The sequence below is a fragment of the Leptosomus discolor genome, chromosome 1 (assembly GCF_034619465.1).
Source record: "Leptosomus discolor isolate bLepDis1 chromosome 1, bLepDis1.hap2, whole genome shotgun sequence".
Classification (NCBI taxonomy): domain Eukaryota; kingdom Metazoa; phylum Chordata; class Aves; order Leptosomiformes; family Leptosomidae; genus Leptosomus; species Leptosomus discolor.
The window spans coordinates 54890349-54912331 of NC_141391.1; positions in this window are offsets into that span (position 1 = coordinate 54890349).

The following is a 21983-nucleotide window of genomic DNA, read 5'->3' on the forward strand; positions in this document are numbered from 1 at the left end:
ATAATCAGTAGCAACACAGATCAAGTCATGCAAGTATTCTGGAAGGTAATTAATACAATTCAACAGACCAATCAATCTGAAAATACACTATAAAGCCAACAAAAAAAGAACTGGACATAAGTTTCAAAAAGCTTTTTGTGTCAGGAGGATTTAAAACTATATTAGCTTTGCCAGGAGATGTTATAGTATGATTGGTTCATATCTACTGCATTTAATACTATTAGCAGTTTAATAATTCTAAATGACAGAAGGCTAACAACAGTGAACCATAAATTTGCAAGAGGGAGAAGTCAGATAAGCGATAATGGAAAGAAAAAATGAAACAGAAAGAAAACCCAAATTCCCCCCACAAAAGCAAAAATTTTAAAATATTTTAAGCTGTTTTCATGTTAATTTTTTTAGACATTATCAGGGACTGCTTGTTTGGAATGGCAGGAAATTATATGGTTGCTTTCTCTTCATTATTGAAAGAGATACGTACAGACATACCTTGTATGTGCCATCTTCTTCATTGACAAGCCCTAGAATGTATAATACACAGAACTTATCTCATGGTATATCAAATAACCATTCAGTGTGGCATGTAGCCATATTTCAGTAAAAAAAATAATGCCCTATGTCTATCAGATTTTCAAGTCAAACATCTATTATGCTTCAATTGTTTTGCTGTGCATGATTTTTTTGCAATGAAGAGAAAACCAACTTGTCATGTGGAAGACTTATCATTTTATCTTCAAATGATTTTTCATTATAGTTTTCTGTTTGCACATTTATAAAGCAGATGGCAGGTTAAAACACCCCATGTTACCCTTGCATTGTAATTTTCTTCTGTAGGTCTTCGAACATAAAAAACTGTTTGTTCACAATTATAACCATTGCAGAACTCCTTGCCACTCTATGCTAAATCATTTCTGGAGATTATGTTATGACCATTAATTATGACATAGTATTGAAGAAAAAGAATGGATAATATAAATAAGCATAAATATAAATGTATAAATACTGAAATGTAAATTAAAACCTTTGCTTAAAATACAGTATGGCTGAGAAAGGAAAATTTCTAAGGGGTTACATATATTGTAACCGAGCATGATAAACTCTATGCACGCTCAACAAAGATTTTGTTTTCTAGATCTTTCGTACATCTGTCAATACTGTAGGATTATTCTGGGATTAATACAATAATTAAAATAGATTCTTTTCAGTATTATTTCTGAAAGAGTTGATAAAACATTTTCAGTACCTTTCCTTCATTTACGTCATTGACTGATTTTGGAATAGCTAAGATAATGTATCAATATATTGTTTTTTTCTTTTTAATAATAAATAGCAACTGTTGTATTTATTACCTGTACTGATGCACTCAAAACTAGACATAGAGAAAATGGAACTCATCTTACATCTAGAGCTAAGGAAGTATTGTTTGCCTAATTAAAATCTCAATTACCAAACAGAAATGCAGAAAGAGCGACAATTAGTCCATTTGCAATAAGACTAGTAGTTTAAATCAATACAGAAAAAAAACTCTTTGATGATAATACATTAAAAACTGTTAAACCAAAGTCTTACTTTACCTAACCGCCCGCCTCGGGGTTCTGTTCAGCCTCTGGGCTGATCCTGTGGGTCTTCAGGCCAACAGTGATGATTTCCACTGAGCAAGGGGTACTGGAGCCCTACCATCAATCACCACCACCACCCCCCCCAAGTCCTGCAGTCTCTCTGTGGCTATTTTTAGGTGTTCTTATCACAGTCTGCTTCTTCCTCTCTGGTTCTCTCAAGGTCTCAAATTCACTGGGTGAGTCTGCTTACCCTGACCATCACTATAGGGGGGGTTGTCTGCCCTCAAATCCCCATTGCAAGGTCCCTGGACCTGGCCCAGCTCCCTTGAAGCCATACTTCTGCCACAGTGATGTGCCTGTTTCCTCCAATGGATTAGTTTCCTGGTTGGTCTTCAGCCTGGTCCCATGTCCATGGCCCTGCCCAGTCATCCTGGGGCTGTGTCTGATCCTGGTTCCCTTCACAAGGCCTGATCCTGACTGCCTCGTGCAGGACGATTCCCTGGCCTGGCCTCAGCCTGACCCTGTCCCAACAGAGCTGCCTGATGTCCTGGGCTGTGGTACCCTGTATCAAGAGGCTGGTGTTTGTTAAATAGTGACATCTGTGGTGTGTCATTAACCTTATTCACAGATCATAGAATCATAGAATTGTTTGGGTCAGAAGTGATCTTAAACGTCATCTAGTTCCAACACCCCTGACATGGGCAGGGACACCTTCCACTAGATGAGGTTGCTCAAAACCCCATCCAACCTGTCCTTGAACACTGCCAGGGAGGGGGCAGCCACAGCTTCTCTGGGCAATCTGTACCAGTGTCTTACCGCTCTCACAGTAAAGAACTTCTTCCTTACATCTAATGTAAATGTACCCTTTTCCAGTTTAAAGCCATTACCCCTTGTCCTATCACTACATGCCCTTGTAAAAAGTCCCTCCCCAGCTTTCTAGTAGTACTGGAAGGCTCCTACAAGGTCTCCACAGAGCCTTCTCCAGGCTGAACAACCCAAACTCTCTCAATCTGTCCTCATAGGAGTGGTGCTCCAGCCCCTTTATCATCTTAATGGCCCTCCTCTGGACCTGTTCCAACATGTCTATGTCCTTATTATGTTGGGAGCGCCAGAGCTGTACTCCAGAGCAGAGTAGAGGGGGAGAATCATCTCCCTTGACCTACTGGTCATGCTTCTTTTGATGCAGCCCAGGATACAGTTGGCTTTCTGGGCTGCAAGCGTACATTGCCAGGTCTTGCTGAGTTTCTCATCAACCGACAACCCCAAGTCCATCTGCACAGGACTGCTTTCAATCCACCCATCTCCCAGGCTGTGTTTGTGTTTGGGATTGCCCCAACCCAGGTGCAGGACCTTGCACTTGGCCTTGTTGAACTTCATGAGGTTTGCATGGGCTTATCTCTCAAGGCTGTCAAGATCCCTCTGGATGGCCTCCCTTCCCTCCAACATGTCATCGGCAAACTTGATGAGAGTGTACTCAATCCCACTGTCATGGGATGTGAAGCTAGAACATGTTAAACCATAATTAATTATCTGATAATTTTTAAAACAAACTGAAACCAGTTCATACCAAATCACACCCAGATAAGTCCTGAGACTGCACTCTCAGGCTAATGCAAAACCTTTGGCCTTTTACTAATAATAGCAAAATCATATTTACTGTGCTACAACATTAATACTGTATTATTAAAGACTCTTGATAGTTTTTCTTAAGGTCTAATCTCACTGCACCACATAAAACTATGTCATTTTTACTGTTTGTTGTGAAGACTATGAAAAAGTGAAACTGTAAAAAAACATCTATAATGTTGGCATCGGATACATACAAAATTTGGAGCAAAAGCCAATAAGCGCTTACAAATCCTTTTAAATGCTGATTCTTTTTCTGGTTCACCTTCAGCTTGCTTTAATACGTCCTTCTGTGGCAGTTTACATATAGCCAGCACTGAAACAAGAAAACTGGTAATCTCCTTCAATGTCTTCTCCTGTTCAGCCTTAGAAATATCCAAGTGTGTGGAGATACTGGATTTGCTCTTAACTCTATCTGTATTTTATATAAAGTGGTTGATACAAACTGAACACTAAACTACCTTTATTCTGATTTTCATGCCTCTGCTTTTTCTTCCATGCTATTTGGATTCATAATAAATCTCAGAAACCTTTTGAAGCCAGATTGCTACTTATGACTTTAAAAAAAAAAAAAAATTACTGTCTTTTAAAGCACCTAAAATAGCTAACAAAAAAGGAACTACAGAATGATCTCATAATTTCATTACCACATTATTCAGAGGCAAACATATAAAACTTGCAGTCTTTCACAAAAGCAAGTCAAAATCTAGATGATCCCATAAGTTCAAGGGTTTTTTTAAAGTCCATAAAGCTTCACCAAAATGTTCAAAATTGCTTCTGTTTTGTTTTGTTGGGTTTTTTTTTTGCTAGCAAACAGAGTTACTTTTTCCTTTCATCCTATACAAAGTACAGAGGCTTTGCATGACTGAGAAAAATGCATACCTTTTAACAAAAATATGAATCCCTTCTCAGTTATTTTTTCCTTCCCTCACATGTTAAAAACACAGATGAGAATGTTCCAGCTTCAGAAGATAGATAAATGTACAAAGTGGTTTATAACACTTCCTATATTTAAATATCCTGTATTCTGTAAACAGTGTTATACAGTTCCATCAGAATGTAGATAAAACAATAGATGAACTACATTTCATGTAATGATACTAAACATTATGAGAAAGCACTAAGTTTTCTTCAGTTCTAGGTCTTGAGTGAGACTGAAGGGAAGATGACTAGTCTTATTTCCCTAGATCAATCTTCTTGTCCCTTTGAAGACTAATGCAACAAGTGCCTTTTTCACGACATCATGGACCTTCCCCAATTTCCATGACTGAACACATTTGTATCATAATAGTGTGGCCTTCACAATGACAGCAAACAGCTCTCTCAGCACCCTTGGATGCAGCCTGTCTGGAGCAAATGACTTCTGTGGTTCAAGATTCCTCAAGTGAACCCAGAGTCAAACCTCTTCTGCTAATGGCTCCTACTTGAGCCTACATTCCTTGAACCCTGTCTCTATGCACAAAAAACCTGTTCTTGTTGATAAAGACAAACACAAAGAAAGCATCAAGTACCCCAATCTTATCTATGTCCACTGTCATGAAAACATCCATCCCTTTCAGCAGAATTCAGTATTATTTCTAGATGTAAATTTGTGGGAGTTGAGTTTAAGCAAAACATGGACCATTGTGATGATGTTTATAGTTTTATAAACACATTGATATATACTTTTTCATATATTTGATGTGAAATTCATCTCTGATAACATTATAATGCAGCAGTAGGCCCACATTTTCCTTGGTTTGTTTTTGGTTTTGTTTTTACTGCTAACATAGCAGTAGAAGCTTTTTTTGTTGCCCTTTACATCTATCATCAGTTTCAATTCTAGATGAACTTAGGCTTTTCTAACATCATCTTTTCTTACCTGGGCAAAGTTTCTATCTTCTTCCTTTGTGTCCTGTCTCCACCTCCTGGGTACAGGACTTTGCATTGCAGATTGGTCACGAAATTCATGATTATCCAAGCCAGCGTCTTTATATGCTTATGCATTTTCTAGAGTATTGGGATGGACAATTCTTGTCCTAGGAGGAGATATCTATAGACCTGCAAGCTATCTAGAGTTCCTCTGAGCCTCAGAGCAGCCTCTCAGAGGATTCCATCTGGCAGTTCCCTGAAGATGTCAAAGTTTACTCTCCTGATGTCCAGGGTCTCTATGCTGCCCTACTTGCCTTCCTCACTGTACTTAGGATCTAGAATTTCACTGTTTCACGGTTGCTACAGCCAAGGCTACCACTGATTATCACATCTCCAACCTTGGAAGAAGAACCTCCAGTTCTTCCTTGCCCATGAGTTGCACATCCAGGAAAAAGTCCTGTCTGATATCAGTTCAGAAGTTGTCCTTAACGCCCTCCAAAACTTCCTGGATTGCTTATGTCCCATTGTGTTAAACCTCCAGATGTCAGAGAGGTTGGAGTGCCTCTGTAAGACACAGAATCTGTTGCCTGGAGATTCTCTTGAGTTTCATAGAACCACAGAATGGTAGGGGTTGGAAGGAACATCTGGAGATCATCTAGTCCAGCCCCCTGCTAAAGAAGGTTTCTTAAGACTTTGCCTATTTCTTAACCCTTGTTGTATGCTTTGTAAGAAACTCCTATCACCCTGTTACCCTCACCTCTGATCCTGACTCGCATCTCTTAATCTGCCTGAGGACCTTCCTACAGCAAAACTCCATGCATTTGAATGGCTTCTTCATATAAAGGGCAACCTGCTTCATCTTCTTCCATGCCTGTTCTATCTAAAGAGCCAGTATCCGTCACAGCACTCCAGTCATACAAGGCATTCCACCCTTTCCCAGTTATCTTCATGGTGTCAGAGATCCACATGGATCTCAAGGTCCCTGAAGGTACCACCAGGCCTGGCTGTCCCTGCCCACCCACACACCCAGGGCTCCCTCCACCCTGCTAATGGTCCAGGACCCCACATCAGTCCCCTGGAGCCATCAGCTCCTTTTCCAGCGCTGCCTGAAGCAGGGACAGTCTCCAGTTCCCCACAGCCCCGCTCTGCCTGGCTATGGGCCTCCTAAGCTGGGCCCACCCACAAGCTCATGGCCTGGGCAGGCCTCAGCCTCGCATGACACCAGGAGGCGCCTGATGCCCAGGGCTGGGATTGCCTTAGTGACCCCCAGCTGCATTGCTCCTGGCTACCATGTCCTGCCCTACAGGAGGTGGAAGTCCCCACCTGGCTTCTGTTAGGGAGCAGCCCCACTCTTGCTGATGAAAATCCTTCCAAATATTAATATAAAGACAGGATAGAGTCTTGAGAATTATTACTGCATCAATTCAGGGATGATCCAGTTCAGCTATAGTAACTGAAATCAATTAATCTGTAGATCAGTTTGGCACAAGTGAGGTTATATTCCATATTCTCAGAATTTAAAATCCATAGGAAGCCCACAAAAAAGATATACACTTAATTCTCATTTTCACCATCTTCTGAAACAGTGTCCTGCGGAAAATTAAACTGGCATGAATTTGAAAGGCTACAAGTTCAAATCTGGTCTGATTCCACCTACATTAAAAATCAGAGCCAGCAACTGAACCAGTATAAATGATAAGACTTATCTTGATTTAAATAGACTCCCTTTAGATTTATTTTCTTGAAAGACCTTATTATCCTACTTCTAAGGTTTTCACACTGCTTAGTTATTATATTTTTGTTATGTGCAGGTACATCTCTGCATAAATGAGGACTTCATGTACTATGTGAAGATAGACACAGTTTAATCACTACCATAGAGTTTTTTTCTAGCTGACACCATGACTATGTTCTGAAAAATCTAAAGTCACGACATATAATTAAATGCTGTTCAAAGTTAAAGGCTATGTCACTGTTTGGTATGCTGCAACCCAAAACTAAAAATCTGAAGTTTCTTACCCTGATATTGTCTCTAAAAGAAGGAAAACCTTGTAAAAAGTAGTGATATTAAGTGTCATGCTGTAAACAGCGTACCATTCAAAGCATCTATTTTATCAGAGAGTCTGAATTCCATTTACTTTCAGTAATAATGGCATTCTTAACTCAACTATGATGATTTGGAAAAAAGTCTTATAGTTTGAAGTAGTGGAAACAGTGGGAAGGAAATCTTTATAACTAATGAGCTAGACTTTTACCCACTATAAATCTGCATGGGCCTAATGGCAGTGTATGTTTTCATTATTATTTTACGTTTCGCATATTTAACTGTTACTTAGCAGCACTAAATCACAGAATCACTGAATGGTAGGAGTAGGAAGGGACTTCTAGAGGTCATCTAGTCCAGCCCCTCTGCTAAAGCAGGTTCACCTAGAGGAGGTTGCATAGGACTGTGTCCAGGCAGGTTTTGAATATCTCCAGGGAAGGAGACTTCACAATCTCTCTGGGCAACCGCTTCCAGTGCTCTGTCACCCTTAATGTAAAGAAGTTTTTCCTCATGCAGAGACGGAACTTCCTGTGCTCCAGTTTGTGCCGTTGCCTCTTGTCCTGTCACTGGGCAACACTGAAAAGAGCCTGGCCCCATCCTTGTGACACCCACCCCTTAGGTGTTTGTAAGTGTGGCTAAGGTCCCCTCTCAGTCTTCTCCAGGCTAAAGAGCCCCAGCTGTCTCAGCCTTTTCTCGTAGGAGAGATGCCATAGACCCCTAATCATCTTAGTAACCCTCCGCTGGACTCTCTCCAGTAGTTCCCTGTCCCTCTTGACCTGGGGGGCCCAGCACTGGACACAGTACTCCAGATGTGGCCTCACCACAATACTAAAACACACACTGTGGATTAATTTGTGTGTGTGTGTGTGCGCGGAAATGAATTGTTATGATATATTTGGATAAAAATGCACATAGATATAAATAAGCACGGGGTCAGTGCCTAGGTTTACAGTATCTACTATTTGCATTTGAAACTGGATTATTTAAATAATGCAAATGCATTTAACACGTATTAGAGAAATATGGCTATGATACCTTTGTCATGGGTATATATTTTTATATATTCATTATTCTTATATACACTGTATCTCTCTGATTTGTTTTCACTTGTGACTTTAATAATTTTTAGGATGGAATAAAAAGAGGACCATTTTTATTCATCCAGATCATCTTGCACATATTTCAGTACAAGTCGCTAATTCTCATTATTGCTTTACTTTCTCTTAGTATGTATAATACCACTGTATTTCTCAGTAGGATCATAAAAAAAAAATTTAGAATGAAAGGTTCAAGTCTCTAATTCATTTAGACTATCCTAAGAGACCACATTTTTTCCCCTACATCCAACTTCTGTAGCATCAGTAAAACACAAAATATTCTTATCTGACTCTTTACTTAGTGGCTATTTTAAAGTGAAAAACCAAACCTCTTGTAACTATTTTAGATACATACTTTTTGAATACAATCCCATAAAGTAAATTAAAATAAAACAAATCTTGGCAGATATGTAAAATCTCCTTCCTTGTTCTTTTTCTTTAGATATAGATCAGTACAATGTTATTACATTTTATGGGGTTATGCTTTCTTACTATACGTGTTCTGACTTAGACTTGCAATATACTTGGAATGGAAATGGATTTATGACTATGTAATCTGTTAGATAAATAATGCAAGCAGTTTGGGGAAGTTGAAATATTTTTTATTGGTTAAAAACTAATCCAGAACTAAATGCTTTTCTGACTTCATTCTTCTCAGACTTGAGAGACAAAGCAGTCATTAGTCATAGCACAGGCTCATGAGGGGAAAGTCCTGCTTAACAAACTTAAGCTCCTTTTATCACATGGTCACTCATCTAGCTGACCAAGGGAAGTCAGTAAATATGGTGGTTTTAGATTTTAGCAAAGCTTTTGATACTGTCTCTCACAGTATCCTTCTGGACAAAATGTCCACCACACAGCTAGACAGGTCCATGACATGTTGGGTGAGTAATTGGCTGATGGATTTGGCTCAAAGAGTTATAGTAAGTGGGATTACACAAGGCTAGTGGCCAGTCAACCAGGGCTCAATTTTAGGACCAGTGCTCTTTAATGTTTTTTAAAATGATCTGGATGCAGGAATCAAATGTATATTAAGTAATTTGCCAATGATACAAAACTAGGAGGAGCTGTGGACTGCCTCAAGGTAGAGAGGCCTTACAGAGAGATCTGGATAGACTAGAGAGCTGGGCAATCACCAACATATAAAATTGAACAAGATCAAGTGCTGGATTCTGCATCTGGTATGGGAATCATACAAACAAACACCTCATTATACATACCAACTGGGGGACAAGAGGCTGGAGAGCAGCCCCATGGAAAGAGATCTGGGTTGATGGCAAGTTGAATATGAGTCAACAGTGTGCCCTGGCAGCCAAAACAGCCAACTGTGTCCTAGGGTGCATCAAGCACAGAGTAGCTAGTTGGTTGAGGGAGGTGATTATCCCAGTCTACACTGCTTTGGTATGGCCCCAACTCAAGTACTGTGTGCAGTTTTGTGCGCCTCAATATAAGAAAGACATCAAACTATTGAAGTGTGTCCAGATGTGGGTGACCAAGATAGTGAAAGGTCTTGAGGGCAAGACTTAGGAGGAGTGGCTGAGGTCACTTGGTTTGTTCAGCTTGGAGAAGAGAAGGCTGAGTCGTAACTTCATCACAGTCTACAGCTTCCTCAAGTGAAGGAGGAGGTGCTGATCTCCTCTCTCTGGTGACCTGCAATAGGACATGAGGAAATGGAATGAAGCTACACCAAGGGAAGTTCAGATTGGACACTAGGAAAAGGTTCTTCACTGAGATGGTGGTCAGTCACGGGAACAGGCTCCCCAGGGAAGTGGTCACAGCACCAAGCCTATGAGAGTTCAAGGAGCACCTGGACAATGCTCTGGACAATGCTCTTAGTCATACGGTTATTTTTAGGTAGTTCTGTGAGGAGCAGGGAGTTGAACTCAATGATTCTTATGGGTCTCTTCCAACTTGAGATATTCTATGATTCTATGATTTATGCTGGCATATGTCTTCCTATATTATACCATGGGTCTTTGAGCTTTAACAAGAATATGTATACTTGCTAAATTCCAGTACCAATACTGGTAGTAAAAAATCATGGCATCTTTCTTCACGTAAGATTAGGATGAGATGGTACTTAAGGGTTCATTTAATTTAACTTCCACTGCAACGTAAAAAGTGTGCTTCGATAAAGAAAAAATATATAACTGATTTAAGAGTCTGAGACAGATTGTTGTCTTATGGCTGACAGGTTAATCCCAATAAAGCTAACCATCTGACAATCAAGTCAGAAAAGAGAGCACACAGATCAATCATCATCCAGAAAAGCTAATGGAATGTGCCCTAAACTAGACAAACACAACAACAGCTTTATCTTCTATTTAATTAAATTACCCTTGTATTTTCAACAATTTAAAATATTTTTGAAAGTGTGTGTACATATAATTAACCTATATATTATATATATAAAACTCTCTATATTTAGTTGTATAGTGAAACTGTATATTGAAATGTAGCTTTTATTGCAATTTTTGCTCAGTGCTTTAAAAACCAAGATGACATAAACAAGCTGCCTCAAGGACAAGAAAATCTAAATGGGTGACTTATCTTCTCTCCCTACAACGCTTCAAGACATTCTGTAATCCCCAAATAGATTTGTAAGTTTCCCCAAACTTTATGCTTATTAGGTAATATTAGGAAAAAAGTTTTAATAACATCAACTGATTATAAAGGTATTTGGATATGTAGCTCAGAATACTTCTCCATACATTCTTGCAAATAAATTAAATCTCCCCTTATCTAGATTCAAAGCAAACTTCAAGCTGTTTAACTACGTGTACTGGGTCTGGCTGGGATGGAGTTAATTTTCTTCCCAGCAGACAATAAGGAGTTGTGTTTTAGATTTGTGACTAAAACAGTGATGATAACACAGACGTTTCGGTTATTGCTGGACAGGCTTGCACAGGTATTCTCTGCTTCTCATTTTGCTGCAACAGTGAGCAACAGTGAAGGAGTGGGCAAGAGGTTAGGAGTGGATACAGTCACGAAATCTGACCAAAAAGAATATTCCATGCCATAGAACATCATGTTCAGCAATAAATAGTCTCTGGGCATTCATCTGTTTGTGGGAGGAGTTGAGTGACTACATTTGAATTGCTTGGGTTTGGGGTTGTTCTGGGTTTCCTGCCCCAACTTTTCCTTCACCTATTAAACTGTCTTTATCTCTACGCATGAGTTTTCAGCTTTTGCTGTTCTGCTTCACAGGCCCATCCTGCTGGGAGAAGGCAGATGGTGAGTGAGTGGCTGTGTGGGTGCTTAGCTGCTGGTTGGAGTCAACCCACCAAAGTCCTAATTAGCAGCCATCATGGGTCTTGAGGGGGTTTAGATAATGACAGATTTGACTGGAATGTGCTAGACTGAATTTATAGTTGTTGTAACTGTTTAACTGGTACTTAGCAAGTAGTTACTTGCTGTTGCTTGTCACAGTGTTGACTGGTTTTCAATACCATTTTCTTTGCTCCTTCAGCTGCCTCATAGTGTACTCCCTCTCTCGCTGTACATCAAACTCCAACCTGGCTGCTTTCAGCTTTTTCTGTTTGTTCTGGGTTTTTTATCACTTTGCCTGGGAGAGCTATGATAAAAACATTGGTCTTTAGCCTAATCTGCTATTTAGGCCCTACATTGCTGCCATTTGAGTTCTCCAGGAACCAAATCATGGAGACAGTTAACAATTGTACTTTTCTCCTCTTTTCCTCTGGAAATCAATTCGTGGGAGAAGCTAAGATTGGCACCTCTCCCTTCTCCTCTGAGACAGATGTTTCCTGCCTTGTTGCAATCTCCCTTCAGTTTCTTGAATCTCCCTGCACAACCAGAAGTTATGTATTGGTGTGTGCTGTGAATCTGATTTTGTCTTTTCCTAAGGTTAACCAACCAGTTGGGAATGCCACACAGGGATGTGCCCCGCGGCAGCCAATTTATGGGCGGCAAGGTGTGTGGGAGAATTTAGGGAGGTGCTTAGAGTGTTTTTCACCTCCAATGGTCTGGGAATTCATGCCTGAACAAGTGTGGAATCCTGTTGAAGTGGCAAACCATATGAAGAAAAGATGTCTTGCTCACACCACAGAGATGCAAATTCTAGCCTTGTGTTGGGACACAGCCTACACCTACCAAGCCTGTGTTCTGCACCTTCAAAGGGGCAAGAGGATCTCTGGATCTGAAGACATACAAATGGACACTGCGGTTAAACAAGAGACTGAAGCCTCAACTACAACACTGTCTCCTGTAGTCAAGAAGAAACAGTGGAAGCAGAGGTTGACTTGGTTAGTAAGGCAGAAATAGGTTCCTCCTGAGATGGAGAAAGGAAGAATCAGAAGAGGTAGCCTCTTCTGCAGGCAAACAGCCACAGGAACAGGAAAGGGAAGAGACATGATGAGTCAGAAACCACCTGGTCACTATCCCTGAGAGAGCTTCAAGACGTGAAGGAAGATTATAGTCATTAGTCAGGTGAGCAAATTATCACTTAGTTGCTCCAGTGTTTGGATACTGGGGTGCACAGTCAAGAGTTAGAGGGTAAGGGAGCAGAGAAGCTGGGATACTTCACTAGGGACTGGGAAAATGACAAAGGTATTGGAAGAGGGGCGACAATGCATGGCCTCTGGAATGCATCACCTGTTGTCTGTGAAGGCAAGGTATCTCCTCAAGGAAGATCTTATAATCTTCCGACACAAGTAAACCACCACTGAGGAAGGTATCCAGTATCTGAGGGAATTATTGATGATGGAATTGATTTACAGCAACTTGAACAATAACCAGATCTTCAAAGGTCTGGATGACATCCAGTGCACATGGACCAAGTGGCAGAAGTTTGTACAGAATGCACCAACATCATCTATCAGCAATCTGGTGACAATGGATAGGACAGACATCAAGGCATCAACTGTGAATGAACAACTAACTTGCCAGCTTTGGCAATTCAAAGCCAATCTCCCAACTTAATCCTACAGGCCTGTGCCTTGGCTGCAGAGAAACTGCCACACCAGTTCCAGAGACTCAAAGAAAACATCTCTTCCGCCTTGTCCCTACTGGCCAGCATTTCTACCACCAAGAGTGCTGCACGGAGTCAGCCTTTCTCTGCTCAAGAGAAAGTGAACTCTGGGTGCATGCCACACACAACCTGGTTCTATCTGTATCACCACAGGGAACACATGAGGAATTGGATTAGCATACCTATCTGAATCTAGAAGCCTGCATACATGAATTGTGGGGAAAAACAGTGGCCAAAAAGGGTCCACAGAGGAAGATTGCTTTGGTTGCTGTTGAGCGATTTCCCAGACACAGTAGAAGGGCTGAGGATGTTTCCCCAGCATCTGATCCTGATGAAGAAGATTCTGATTTGCAATTACAAAAGTCAAGTAATGAATGCTCTGAACAAGAATAGCGGGGCTCTGCCTCTGGCCAGGCGGAGGAAAGGGACAACTAACTGGGTTTACCGGACTGTGTGGATTCGATGGCCTGTCATATCAGACCTGTATGAGTATAAGGCTGTGGTGGACACCAGTTAACAGTGTACCCTAATGACACCAGGTACAAGGGGATGGAACATGTCCAGATCTCCGGAGGGATAGCGTGATCCCAAGTGTTGTCTGTCTTGGAGGCTGAGGTGAACCTAATAGGGAACAAGTGTCAAAAGCATGCCATTGTGACTCACCTGGAGGCTCCATGTATCTGTGGCATAGACTACCTGATAAAAGGATACTTCAAGGATCCAAAAAGGTACCGGTGGGACTTTGGTGCAGCCACTGCAGACACAGAGAAGATTAAACAGCTGTCTATCTTGCTTGGCTTTCCAGAGTACTCTTCTGTTGTGGAATTGTTGCATGTCAAAGAACAGCATGTGCTGACAGCTACCGCGAAGGTACACTGGCAGCAATATTGCATCAAGATTCCCTGTTCCCATCCATGACCTGATTCACTGACTGGAGAGCAAAGGAGTGATCAGCAAAACTCATTCACACTTTAAGAATCCCATATGGATGGTGCAAAAGTCTAATTGAGAGTGGAGGATAACAGTGAATTACCACAGCCTGAATGAAGTTACACCACCATTGAGCGCTGCCATGCTGAAAATGCTAGAACTCCAGTACAAACTGGAGTCGAAGGCAGCCAAGTGGTATGCTACCATTGATATTGCAAATGTGGTTTTCTCAGGTCCTTTGGCTGCACAGTGCAGGCCAGTTTGCTCTTACGTGGAGGACTGTTCAATACAGCTGGAACCGACTGTCCCAGGAGGGAAACACAGCCCTAATATTTGCCACAGCTTGATGGAAACTGTAATGGAACAGGTTGAAGGCCCTGAACACCTCCAATAAATTGACAGAAATCTTTATGTGGGGAACAGATTTGAGGAAGTGTTTGCAAAAGGACAAAAAAAAATATATCCAGAGCCTTCTGAAAGCTGATTTTACCTTAAAAGAATGCAAGGTCAAAGGATCTGCACAAGAGCTCCAGTTCTGAGAATGATATAGCAAGACAGGTATCATCACATCCCAGTGGATGTGATGATTGATAAGATAACAGCCATGTCACCATCATGTAAAATAAAAACCAAACCAAAACAAAAAACAGACAAACAAACGAACAAACAAAAATAAAACAAAAAACTAAGCTTCCCCAGACATTGGGTTTCTTTTGAAAATGCATATTTTTCTTTACAGTCAAATTATGAGCCCTCTTTATTGAGTTATTTGACAGAGGAACTGTTCTGCCTGGGGCCCTAAGCAGTGACAAGCCTTTGAACAGGTCAAACAGTAGATGGCTCCTATGGTAGGAGTTGGGCCAGTCCAGACAGGACCAGATGTGAGAAATATGCATTACACCACAGCCGGGGAGCATGGCCTCAACTGGAGCCTCAGGTGGAAAGCACTCAGAGAGATCTCTAGGGTTTTGGAGCTGGGGATATAGAGGATCCAAGATCTGCTACACCCTGGCTGAGAAGGAAATACTAGTAGCATATGAAAGAATTTGAGCTGCTTCAGAAGTTGATACAGAAGTACAGCTCCTTTTGGCACCATAATTGCCTGTTCTGTACTGGATGTTAACAGAAAACATACCCTCTACCTATCATGCAACAAATGCGGGGTAAGTGTGTAGCAGTGGTCATGCAACTGGCCCAAATGAGGAACTGCAAGTGCACAGGAATCCTCAAAGAGGTCATAGACTGGCCAGAAGGAACAGATTTCAAAGCATCATCTTAGGAAGTTACTCATACCAAAGAGGCTCTGCTGTATAATAAATTACCAGAAAATTAGAAGCCATATGCTCTGTTTCCCAGTGGGTTCTATTGTATTTTGGGAAAATGCTGGACGTGGAAAGCTGCTGCATGGAGTCCCACATGACAAGTGGCAGAAACCTGCAGGAAAAGGAAAAGTGAATGAAAGGTGAATCATATCAGTTTGCAGAAGTGAAAGCCATCCATCTAGAAGTAGATATTTCTGAACAAGAAAAGCAGCCAGTACTCTGTGTCTATAGTCACCTATAGATGGAGACAAATGCCCTGTGGGATGGCTACAGCAGTGGAGACCCACTAGCGATGAAGAGGCAAACCCATATAGGCTGCTGCACTATGACAAGACATAGATGTCTGGGTAGAAAACACTCCTGTAAAGGCAAGCCATGTAGATGCTTATATGCCCAAGAGCTGCGCCACTGAAGAACATCAAAAAAAAACCAAGCAGGCAGAACCAGGCTGCTAGAACTGAAATGGCTCAGGTGGACCTGAACTGGGAGGGTAGAGGAGGTCTGTTAATAGCTGCGTGAGCCCATGAAACATCAGGACATGTAGGAAGAGATGCAAGGTACAGACAGGGTCATGATCAATGGGTAGACTTCACCATCAACACTATTATATGGGTTATCCATGAATTTGAAACATGCCCCATATGCAAGCAAGGTAAGTGTGTAAAGCCTTTCTGGCATGGAGGATGGTGGCTGGGATACCAGTATGGGGAGGTCTAGAAGACTGTTTATATCATACTACTGCAAACACACCAAGGCAAACACCATGTTCCTACTATGGTGGAGATGACCACCAGACGGTTGGAAACAAAGCCTGCAGCTCATACCACTACTTGAAACACCATCCTGGGCCTTGAAAAACAAGTTCTGAGGCAATATGACACAAAAATGGAATCAGACAACAGGACTCATTTCCAAAACAACCTCATAAACACCTGGGCCAAGGAACACGGCACTGATTGGATGTATCTCAACCCCTATCATGCAACTGCTTCTGGGAAGACTGAACAATAGAGTGGACTGTTAAACACTATACTGAGAGTGATGTGTGTTGGGAGATTCAAGCACTAGGATGCAACTTCAGCACAAAGCACTTGCCTGGTTAACTCTTGATAATCCGCTAACCAGCTTGGCTCTACCCAACAAAACTACTAGTACTACCACCAACGATTCGAAGAAACTGGTCTGTATTGTCACAGAAAGATGTTTAATAGTAGACTTGTTTGATTTACTTGCCCAAGGTACAGTCACTAGAAGATGCAGTCAGCAAAGTGCAAAATCAAAAAAAGTAAAGTTTTCTGTGTGCTAGACTGGTTAGCAGAAGATGTAGTAGGCATTGTGCATCTACAGTATCTTGGAGTCTTTAAACTGAGGCTGGATTTTTGTATTGGTGGGAAAAAAATTTTTGCTTTAACAGCTTCTATCAGTGCCTTGGGACATTGTACAAATATTTCTAAATGAAATTTTATTACTTTTATAATGCAAACGACCACATACAAAGATCCTAATTGTCCAATGGGGAAAATGAAAATGAGAAAGAAGAAAAAAAAAAAAAATTTTGTAACAATAGGAATATATAACTTTGCTTTTCATAACCTGATTACTGAGAAGATATGTTTCTTTTCCAACAACTGGTCAGCAGAATTCCAACATGGCAGATTAGGGATATACGAAGGTGGCAGTGGAGGAACTCCAGGAACTCCAGGAACACAAGAAGATACATGCTAAAGCCATAATTCTGTGCCTGGCAGAACTAAGAGGAAGTTTCCCAGGCAAGAATTATAAGTGATACGTTATGTTCTGTGTGCTGTAATATTTCTTACATACCTTTTAGCTATAAAATCTGCCTTCAAGGCAGCCGAAGAAATCTCCTAGATCAATATTTTTTATGAAACCAAATATGTCTGCACAATCAAACTGGCTGTGAGCTGACTGAGCACTTCTAATGTGATACGTGGCAGTGTCATAGTTTTTCTACCTCGACTTTTTGTTTTTCCATCTTTAGATGAACCATCACGAAAAGACACAAAGTCTGCAACTCAGTTGTCTAAACTACAATGCCTAGTATCATCTGACATATTCTAGGGTACATTGCTTATTTTCTCATTTTTCTGGTCAGAGGGCACTGTTCATCTCTGCCAGGCATCCACATAGTATTTCTGTTTGGATGTTTGAACTGTCTGCAGAAAGCAGGAGATGAACTGATATGATAATAAGGTTTTGAACTGTCAAAACTCTTTCTGTTTTATTCTTTCCTTCATGCTTTAAAAAAAAAAAAGTCTTGCAAACAGATTATATGTGTGAAGACAAAGAAGGTAAGAAAATGGGCATGAGAAGGAAGTTGTTTTCAGTCATATTCTTTGACTTACCACTTAAATTTTTATTTCTTTTCTTCTTGCTAGCGTACATTTTCTTTTTAAATCATCCATGATTTGCTGCTTTTTTCCTTCTTCTTAGTTGCAATTTTGAATAAAAAGTCTTGCTTTATTTTTATTTGTTTTTATTTGTTTGAATATATGGTAATAGTCCATAATTTTAGTAATAGAAAAACATTTATGATTTCTTACAATACCTTAATTATAAGGTATAAACAAGTAGAATTTGCTAACCATGTATAATTCATGTTCAAAAAATGTTAACTCTCGAAATTCAGTGTTAATAATAAAATCAATATTAAACCTTTTTAAAATAAATTCCTTGTGGATGTTAGACACAAACTTAGCCAGAGACAGAATGCGCATTTTCAGAAAGAACACCAATAACTATGTTCTTTCTGAGGAGCCAGTTTATTCTCTACGATCTAAGTAACAATAAAAACAAGTATAAAACAAAATCAGCACTTAAAGCAATAAAAGTCTTCTTACCTAACTGAATCATGCTGAGTCCTCAAATGCAGAAGGAACAGATAGAGATTTGTATACTTTGGGGTTTTTTTGCTGAGTCTTTGTTCTTTCCAACTACCTGCAATCTCAGAAGTTAAATACTCTTGAGTAGATTACTCTTATTTCTGAGACGTGTGGTATTTACTGCAACTGCTGACTGTAGCTTACCTCCAGGTCTGCACTTTCAGTCTACCTAGTCAGTTATGTTGATCTTTTCAGAGAAGCTAAGTCTTTCTGTTCTTGTCAAACATCAGATCAACCTGGACTATCTGCTATTTCTCATTGCTGCTTCTACAGCTATTCTTCCAAACACACTCCTAACATGTAGTCTAAGAACACCTATGAGGATATCAGCTTGTCTTAGTCATGCTGAGGAGTACTGTCCCCCAAGAATCTCATGTCTTGATTAGCAGTCATAGTAACAAGATCTGAATGACATAATCCTGAAAGCTACAGGCTGAGAACTGTAGTTTTGAGAATAGGCTGATATATCTGCCAAACAGAGTTATGGGCTAGGGACATAACTTTGTTTTTATATGAAGAAAGAAAAACACATAAATCTCTGTCTAACAGACCACTGAGATTTTTTCCATTTCATACAGAGCCTGCAATTTCATGTGACATAATTTCTAAATTCAAAAATATCCTGCATATTTCATATGCCTCACTGAGAGCAATTGCTGGTGTTGAATTGCTCATGACATTAGCTAAGCATCTGAGCATCTTCCTCTAGCCCCTTTATCATTACCTCCCACCCCCATGCCCAGTCATGGGCACAGTGTGTAGCTTCTTCCGTTGCTGATAAAAGAACTGACAGAATTTGGAGAATGCAATACACTTTCTAATTCAATTAGCAGCTGATGTATTTCCCTGGTGTCTTATGGGAGATACTGTCTATAGTACTTCCTGCAGTCGAATCAAGATAATTCATTCTTGCTATATGGCAAAAATAGCTGTATGTCATTATCTTTTCTGATTGAATAATGTTTTTGTAGTAGTAAAAAATTATACTCGAGAAACCACGGATATATGTTCAAAACTAGTTTATCTTTTGATTGGGAAGTAAGTCACTTGTACTGAGTCTGCCTGGGATGGAGTTAACTTTCTTCACAGCAGCTTGTATGGTGCTGTGTTTTGGGCTAAAACCTTGTGGATAACACACCAGTGTTTTGGCTGTTGCTAAACATTGCTTACGACAGATCAAGGCTTTACAATTTACTCTTTTTTTCCCCTATCTTTTTTTTTTCTTCCCCCCTCCAGTTTAACCTGTTCCAGAGAACATAGGCTGGAGGTGGGTGAGGAATTAGGAGGGAACACAGCTGGGACATCTGACTTAAAACAGCCAAAGGGATATTCCTTACTATATAATGTAATGCTCAGCAATAAAGACTGGTGATAGAGTAAAAAGCAGTGGCATTGTCCTCCAAGTTGTTTGGAGACTGGCTCCACACTACTCTGCTTGTGAGAGGTGGTAAATGACTGCCTTTGCATCACCTGTTTTTTCTGTCTTTCTTTCAATTATTAAACTGCTTTTATGCTTTTCCTCCCCTTCTTTCTCCTATCCTGCTTGGGAGGAGGAGAGGGAGAGCCACTCTGTGGGTGCTTAGATGCTGGATGGGGTCAACCCATCATACCACTCTACAAAAATGTCAAAATCATTCTTGATAACATAAGCCTTTGAAATCTTTTGTTCATTGCAGATTTAGCCATATGTAATGTATGAAATAGGCAACTGATTGGAACGTTCTATTTAGTATCAATTTTTCTGTGTTATAATATCTGCAACTTATAGCAAAATATTTTTAAAATAGAAAAAACTTACTAATGTTTTAACTGTAATACAAGTAAAAAATAACATTATTCAGAGAATTACAGAAGAGATTGGATTCACTTGACCAGATTTTTATCTGTTATGTACTTTCTACACACACTATAGTTAAAAAGAAAAAGTAGGCAACAACTACATGGTTTATCTCACACTCAGGTAGACATCTAAAATAAGTCTTGTTGATTTACCTTGTTTTCATATCACAGAATCACAGAATGGTAGGAGTAGGAAGGGACCTCTGGAGATCATCTAATCCAACCTCCCTGCCAGAGCAGGACCACCTAGAACAGGTTGCAACAGGACAGCGTCCAGGTGGGTTTTGAATGTCTCCAGGGACGGAGACGCCACAACCTCTCTGGGCATCCTGTTCCAGCGCTCTGTCACCGCCAAAGTAAAGAAATTCCACCTCATGTTTAGATGGAACTTCCTATGTTCACGTTTGTGCCCACTACTTCTTGTCCTGTCACTGGGCATCACTGAAAAAAGGCTGGCCCAGTCCTTCTGACACACCCTTTAAGTACTTATAAGCATTTATAAGATCCTCCCCTCAGTGTTTTCTAGGCTAAAAAGGCCCAAGCCCCTCAGCCTCTCTTTTTGAGAGAGACATTGTAGCCTCCTAATCATCTTTGTAGCCCTTTGCTGTACCCTCTCCAGTAGCTCCCTGTCCTTCTTGAACTGGGGAGCCCAGAACTGGACACAGTACTCCAGACGACGCCTCACTAGGGCAGAGTAGATGGGAGGAGAATCTCCCTTGACCTGCTGCCCACACTCTTCTTGATACACCCCAGGATACCATTGGCCTTCTTGGCCACAAGGGCACATTGCTGGCTCATGGTTAACCTGTTGTTCACCAAGACTCCCAGGTCTTCTTCCACAGAGCTGCTTTCCAGCAGGTTAGCCCCTAACCTGTGCTGGTGCATGGGGTTATTCCTCCCCAGGTGCAGGACTCTATACTTACCCTTGAACTTCATAAAGTTACTCTCTGCCCAACTCTCCAGCCTGTCCAGGTCAAGGGGGATGGCAGCACAGCCTTCTGGTATGTCAGCCACTCCTCCTAGTTTTGTATCATCAGCAAGCTTTCTGAGGGTACACCCTATCCCTTCATCCAGGCTGTTGATGAATATATTGTATAAGACTGGACCCAGTACAGTACCCCGAGGAAGACCACTTGTTACGGACCTCCAACTAGACTCTGTGCCACTGACCACAACCCTCTGAGCTCTGTGTTTCGGGCAATTTCCAACCCATCCTACCGTCCATTCATCTAACCCACACTTTCTAAGCTTACCTATGAGGATGCTGTGGGAGACAGTGTCGAAAGCCTTGCTGAAGTCAAGGTAGACAACGTCCACTGCCCTCCCTTCATCTAGCCATCCAGACATGCACTCATAGAAGGCTATCAGATATGACTTCCCCTTGGTGAATCCATGTTGGCTACTTCTGATAACCTTCTTTTCCTCCTCATGTTTTGAGATGACCCCCAGAATGAGCCACTCCAAAATCTGTCCAGGGATGGAGGTGAGGCTGCCTGGCTTGTAGTTTCCAGGGTCATCCTTCTTGCCCTTTTTGAAGACTGGAGTGACATTGGTTTTCCTCTAGTCCTCAGGCACCTCATCTGTTCTCCAGGATCTTTCAAAGATGTTGGAGAGTGGCTTACCAATGACATCTGCCAGCTCCCTCAGCACTTGCAGATGCATCGCATCAGGACCCATGGACTTGTGGATATCCAGTTAATTTAATTGATCTCTAACTTGATCTTCCTCAACCAAGGGAAAGTCTTCCTTCCTCCAGACTTTCACTGTTACCTCCTGTCCTGGTTTGGGCTAAACCAGAACTAATTTTGGTTTAGTGCTTTGACTT